This window comes from Cervus canadensis, chromosome 23, assembly GCF_019320065.1.
Source record: "Cervus canadensis isolate Bull #8, Minnesota chromosome 23, ASM1932006v1, whole genome shotgun sequence".
Lineage (NCBI taxonomy): Eukaryota > Metazoa > Chordata > Mammalia > Artiodactyla > Cervidae > Cervus > Cervus canadensis.
In genome coordinates, this window is record NC_057408.1 from 27,349,737 (window position 1) to 27,356,744 (window position 7,008).

Consider the following 7,008-nt stretch of genomic DNA (forward strand, 5'->3'; position numbering starts at 1 on the left):
ACTTTATCTTTAAGAGGCTTTATGAGATACAAGACTTGAAAAATCTTGAAGACTTGAAGAAAGATACAAGCTACAAGATAAAAGATACAAGACTTGAAGAAATTCATAGGAAATGCTTCGTATAATAAACACACTGATTTCCTTCCATGCTTTCAATCTGCCTGAGACACAGCCAACATTTCTTCTGCCATCCCCCTACCCCAGCCTTTTATCTATATGACAGATTATTTTCTAGGGACAGGTGCTATTTATTCGTGGAGGACTTACCTGAGTCCTTGGACTTGCTTAAGTTATCACCTTGTACGTATTCACTGCAACCTATTTCTTCCTATGACTTAATCAAGATTTACAGAATTAGATATATGATCTACTTAGTGGTGGTCTCCTCTTTGAGCTGTCATGATCACTAGGCCAGAGATGATGTCTGTCCCTCATATGTATCATGCCAGCACACATCAAGTAATTAGCAAATTGTTAAATAAATATGTGAATGCACATTTTGAGATTTTGTAACTGTAAAATAAAATTATGGAATTCAATCATGTAATGTGTCTTAAAAGGGAATAAAATAAAGGTATGGGAAGAATAAAAATTATTCTCTAGAAAATTTTCAAGTTTTATGACCTTCCATACTACCATAATTCACTATATTTCTAATTACTGAGACAGCAACAATAGTAATGGAAATTAACAAGATTCTATGTAGGAAACAATATGAGATAAACAATCAAACTGGAGCGAAAGGTGAGTAAATGTGAGGAACTATTTAAACTTAGATATAGAGTTTTCTAATAAACAGATTTAATTTTTAAAAGCAAGAAGCCTCTGTCATATTTATTCCTGTAATATTTCTACTGCATTTGCAAGAAATAGTGAAATGTTACTTAAAGTTGGATGTATTAAACTCTGCATTAATTGCCTTTTAGCAAATGTTTTCTTTTTCTTACATCCTGTGGATTTTGGAAGTTCATGAATTGAATCATCCAGCATTTTTAAGTTGTATATAAAAACATAAGATACAATATTTCAATGGAGTTTTTGAGGGTAAAAAGCTATTGGGTGGTATATATCTTCCATATGAAGTCATTCTTTGTGTGCATGTTGATTAGATTTGATCAGTCCTTGATTGATGCATTTATTCATTCACTATTTACAGAGTATCGTTATTTACTAAGTATGTGTTGCACACTCTTCTGGACACTTGGAATGGATGAAAAATACTGTTTGTTTGTTTTTTGCAGATGGATTGATGGTGGTAAGAATCTCCTTGGGAGAACTTCTAAGCCCAGGTCTGAAGGACAAAAAGAAATCATGCTCAAATTTCCAACTATGGTTGGGAATTTTAATATTTGCTTAAATTGAATGTTTGTAGCATAGATTCAGTGATTCTTTTTTAGTCTATGAATATGTCCTTGAGGAAAATCAATTTTAAGGTAAAAGTTTGAAAATAGAAGAAAATATATGTCAAGTAGCTTTGGAATTTTCCCAAGCAAGACATATGGTGCTTTGAAGCAAGATAATGTAAAACAGACACTCATTAAAAAATTAGTAAAATATTTTGTGGTTGAAGAAGGTGATGACAGGGCAAGTCATTTCATTTATCTATTCAGTATTTTCTCGCAAAGCACCTACAAAATTGGCAGCTATTCTTCACGGCTTCATATGATATAAGGATAATACAAGAAGTATGAACAAGAAAATACTTGCCCTTGGGAAGATTATATTTATTAGACAGATAATGAACATGAGTGCTCAGTTGCTCACTCATATCAAATGCTTGGTGACCCTATGGACTGTAGCCCACCAGTCTCCTCTGTCCATGGAATTTTCCAGGCAAGAATACTGGAGTAGGTTGCCATTTCCTTCTCCAGGGAATCTCCCCAACCCAGGAATCGAACCCTTGTCTCTTGCATTGACGGGTGGGTTCTTTACCACTAGTGCCACTAGGGAAACCCCAGATTATGAATATAGTGATAAGTAGATAATTAGATATGTATATTCAGATACTTACATCTGTTTAATGCCAAGATAAAATAGGGGACTGAGATAAACAGAAGGAGAAGATATTAAGAAGAGGTGGTAAGAATACTCAGAAGAACTGTTCAAAAAAGATCTTCATGACCCAGATAATCATGATGATATGATCACTCACCTAGAGCCAGACATCCTGCAATGGGAAGTCAAGTGGGCATCACTACTAACAAAGCTAGTGGAGGTGATAGAATTGCAGTTGAGCTATTTCAAATCCTAAAAGATGATGCTGTGAAATTGCTGCACTCAATAAGTCAGCAAATTTGGAAAATTCAGCAGTGGACACAGGACTGGAAAAGGTCAGTTTTCATTCCAATCCCAAAGAAAGTCAATGCCAAAGAATGTTCAATCTACCACACAATTGCACTCATTTCACACTCTAGCAAAGTAATGCTCAAAATTCTCCAAGCCAGGCTTTTACAGTATGTGAACCGTGAACTTCCAGATGTTCAATCCTGATTTAGAAAAGGCAGAGCAACCAGAGATCAAATTGCCAACATCCACTGAATCATCAAAAAAACAAGAGAGTTCCAGAAAAACATCAACTTTTGCTTTATTGATTATACCAAAGCCTTTGACTGTGTAGATCACAACAAACTGTGGAAAATTCTTCAACAGATGGGCATACCAGACCACCTGACCTGCCTCCTGAGCAATCTGTATGCAGGTCAAGAAGCAACAGTTAGAACTGGACATGGAACAACAGATTGTTTCCAAATCAGGAAAGGAGTATGTCAAGCTGTATATTGTCACCCTGCTTACTTAACTTATATGCAGACCACATCATGTTAAATGCCAGGCTGGATGACGCACAATCTGGAATCAAGATTGCCAGGAGAAATATCAACAACCTCAGATATGCAGATGACACTATTCTTACAGAATAGTGAAAAACTAAACAACCTCTTGATGTAAGTGAAAGAGGAGAGTGAAAATGTTGGCTTAAAATTCAACATTCAGAAAACTAAGATCATGCCATCTGTCCCCATCACTTCATGGCAAACAGATGGGGAAACAGTGGAAACAGTAAGAGACTTTATTGTTTTGGGCTCCAAATCACTGCAGATGGTGACTGCAGCCATGAAATTAAAAGACGCTTGCTCCTTGGAAGAAAAGTTCTGACCAACCTAGACAGCATATTAAAAAGCAAAGACATAAGTTTACCAGCAAAGGTCTGTCTAGTCGAAGCAATGGTTTTTCCAGTAGTAATGTATGGATGTGAGAGTTGGACTATAAAGAAAGCTGAGTGCTGAAGAATTGATGTTTTGAACTGTGGTGTTGGAGAAGACTCTTGAGAGTCCCTTAGACTGCAAGGAGATCCAACCAGTCCATCCTAAAGGAGATCAGTCCTGGGTGTTCATTGGAAGGACTGATACTGAAGCTGAAACTCCAATACTTTGGCCACCTGATTCGAAGAGTTGACTCACTGGAAAAGACCCTGATGCTGGGAAAGATTGAAGGCTGGAGAAGAAGGTGACGACAGAGGATGAGAGCTTGGATGGCATCACTGACTCAATGGACATGAGTTTGAATAAACTTTGGGAGTTGGTGATGGACTGGGAGGCCTGGCATGCTGCAGTCCATGGGGTTGCATAGAATCGGACATGACTGAGCAACTGAACTGAACTGAACTGAGTAAAAAGTATAGTTGAGAGAGAATGATAAAGACCAAATATTTTAAGCATTGAAGTAAAGAAACCCTCTTTGAGAGGAAGAAGTGGTGGAGCAATTGTGATATATTTTAGAGTAAAAAGATTAAGCAGTTTTGGAAGGGGAAAATTGGAAACCTAGAGGAGCTCAACTGGGCGATTCGTTATTTCCATATGTCATTTACTGAGTTTATGTGATGCAATTCAGATGCTGGAAGTCTGTCTTCACTTACTCACTATGTCCTTTATTAGGGGGTGCATGCTCAGTCACTTTGATTGTGTCTGACTCTGAGATCCTATGGACTATGATTTACTAGGCTCCTCTGTCTATGGGATTATCCAAGCAAGAACACTGGAGTGGATTGTCATTTTCTTCTCCAGGGAATCTTCCTGACACAGGCATCAAACCTGAGTCTCTGACATCTCCTGCCTTTTCAGGCGAGTTCTTTAGTAGTACCCTACATTTAGTAGGGTAGGGGATGTTTGCCCTCTGATATTTTGATCAGAGTACATGCATTTCCATCCCTTCAGCCTCCTGTCTCTAGGTGTTCAAACTTCTTATGTGGGTCAAAGCTTCAAGAGAAAGGAATCTAGGAGCAAGATGAAAGCGAAATGATTTTGTGTGATCTAACTTTGAAAGTAGTTCTGTAAGTTGAAACTGACACAAGCCCACCCATATTCAAGGGCAGAGGACATAAACTATACACCTTGTTGGGAGATCTGTCAGAGATATGTCACCAATATTTTAAAGGCAACACCAAAATATACTTCTGGCCATTTCACTACTCTGAAATGCAAGATGAAGTCATTCTTCAATAACTGATAGCATAGGATTGAATTCAAGGAATAGAATCTTCATTTGAATCAAATCCAGACACAGATGCATGTTAGTCACTTAGTTGTGTCCAACTTTTTGCAACCCCACAGATGGTAGCCTGCCAAGCTCTTCTGTCCTTGGGGTTTTGCAAGAATACTAGAGTGGGTTGCCATTTCCTACTCCAGGGGATCTTCCAGATGCAGGGATTGAACCCGTGTCTCCTGTATTGGCATGCATATTTTTTTATCACTGAGCCACCTGGGAAGCCATATTCTGAGTCATTCTTCCTCAAAAATATGAAAAGAAAGAAAGAAAGAAAGAAGAAGAAGAAGAAAGAAAAAGAAGAGAAGGAAGAAAGAAAATAGGTTGTGTTTTCAGCTCAATATTTTTCTTGACCTGCTTCCTTCCCACAGAAATTTTAGAATCTAATTATTTTCCCTATCCTGTTCTGCTCAAATAGGTACAACTCTGTAAAAAGTATGAGTGTCTTAAGTATCCTCCTATGGCCTATTCCACTAGGCAAAGGACATACCCACAAATCTCTTTGAGATAAATTTTCTCTATGCTGGACATTTTATAAGGCTGCAGTTGGAAAATGCCTGAAGGTTCTTAGAAACCCTTTCATTTAACAAATAAGACCTGTGGGGCCTATCTTGAGATCCATAGAAGGCCTTTGTCCATCTGAAAGTGTCTTTGAAGCCTCAGCTTGAGTCTTTTTAAGGTTTTAAAAGGGTTTTTATAGTTACAACTTTGGCTCCCCCTTCATACTGAGATGACAACTTGACAGTGAGTTGGATTTAATATTTTCCTGGAGAGTTTTCCTCTTTGGGGGAACTCTTTTCTAGTTGGAAAAAAAAAACCACAGTGCACTGCTGGCCCCTTAACCTTTCATCCATTTTCTACTCCAAAACTGAAGTTATAGCTTTCATTCAGTTATCCCTTTATTTATGACAAGCAAATGAAAGAAGGCAAGTGACAACTTTAACACTCAGCCCAGAAATCTCTTTATTAGATCATTGAGTTCCTTTGGAATATTTCCTATTTTTCACATCACTGCAGGCAACGGTGTTGCCAAAATTTCACTATTATATAATAAGAGCCCTCTTTTCTCTACCTTCCAATACTTTTTTCTCACTTAATCACAGAATCTCACCAATAGAGTCCCTTCAGATCCTTGGATGCCACTGCCCAATCCCATAAAAGTTTTAGGTTTTGTTACAGCATCATCCCACTTCTAGGAGCAAAAAGTATTTTCCATTTATTTTTTACAGTGAAACCAACTATACTCAAACTTAGTGGCTTAACACAACAGTCATTTTGTTGATATCATGATTTGGGGATCAGTGGTTTGAGCAGAACTTGGCTAGCTGATCTTTTTGTTCCAGGCACTGTCAGTAGAGGTCACTTGGTGGCATTCAACAGGTAGATGGGCAGGTCTACAGGGTCTTAGATCATTTCACTCATAAGTCTGATTCCTTGATGAGGGTTACTGGAAGGCTGGCATCAGTTGATACTGTTTATAGTTTCCACCACGATAACCTCAGGGTAGTTGGACTACTAAAATTACATCTTAGATCAACAAGCCCAACTGGTCCAGTGGACAAGATGAAAGTTCTATGGCTACATGTTACCTACCATTGGAAGGAAAGCTTCTTTTCTGTCATAATCCATTTGCAAAACAAACGCAAACCTGCCCAGAGTAGAGGGAAGAGAATATAGATCTTTGTGGGGGTGAGTGGCATATCAAAGAACTTGAAGCTTTTAAAATCACATCTTCCATCAAAAAATATCGATGGATACATAAAACTGTGCTGTGTTCACACAGAAGATGTAGTCATACAACAATGAAAGTGAATAAACTACAGCTAAAGATATTATCATGAATAAAACTTTTTAACATAATGTTGATTGATTAACTCAAACCGTAGAAGACCATACATCACATGATTCTGTTTGTATGAATGTAAAAGGCTAAAAAAAACTAAACCATATACTATTTAATTATATGTAGACATATATTGAAAAACAAATTAGAATAGTGGTTACCTCTAGAAGCAAGAGACAGAATGCAATGGGAAAGGACGCACAGATTCTTCTAAAAGCTTTAGCTAACTCTTTCAGCTAGCTATTGAAAGAAACACTATGTTTTTTCCTTTTAACTGATCATATAATTTTAGCCACTTCTGAAGGTATGCTATGTTTAAAAAATTTTTTTTAAAAAGGAATGAAGGAGAGATGAACAAATGAAGAGCTCTAAAGAAAACTTTTGAGAAATATAAGAAGGAAGAGAAAAAAGGTAGAACTGCTAGAAGAGGTAGAGAGTAAATACAAATTTCATGTTTCTTCATTGGGGAATAATAGAATAAGGGACTGATTTAGGAGAAATTGGGGCTTCCCTGTAGCTCAGATAGTAAAGAATCCACCCACAATGCAGGAGACCTGGGTTCGATCCCTGGATTGGGAAGATTCCCCTGGGGAAGGGAACGGCTACCCACTCCAGTATTCTTGCTT